This window comes from Ceratina calcarata, unplaced genomic scaffold (genome assembly GCF_001652005.2).
Source record: "Ceratina calcarata isolate Rehan_Ccalc_2016 unplaced genomic scaffold, ASM165200v1 scaffold566.2, whole genome shotgun sequence".
NCBI classification, from domain to species: domain Eukaryota; kingdom Metazoa; phylum Arthropoda; class Insecta; order Hymenoptera; family Apidae; genus Ceratina; species Ceratina calcarata.
In genome coordinates this window covers 14,613-15,033 of record NW_017176860.1, presented here as the reverse complement: position 1 = coordinate 15,033, position 421 = coordinate 14,613, and positions in this window count along the sequence as shown.

Below are 421 nucleotides of genomic sequence, written 5' to 3'. Positions count from 1 at the left end.
ATTAAAGTTGGAACGTATCTTTCCAATGATCTTATTTTAACATGCAATGAGCGCTCGATTTTTAAATTTCTATTCCACGACCCGATTGTCGTATGGATTTTCTTGGAGATCGAAAAAGAATTTTCTCCAATTGATCTTCTTTTCTTAAGCTGGTAGACGCTGGATGTCTTCCAGAACGTTGCTTACGGATGCTGTTCATATGTACGTTTCTTCATTTAGTTTCAATTCAAATTTATCTCCATACCAAGCAATGGTGCGTCGCGTTGGATGACCTTTCTTATACTGTTCTTCAGATTTTGTTTGCATTTGATTCGAGGTCAAAGATCTACTTATGTTCAGCAAGAATGATGAACGACAGATGCGCTTCGTGACATTCGTTCAGTGATTGTTGGTCAACAAGCTTGTTAATTATATATAATCT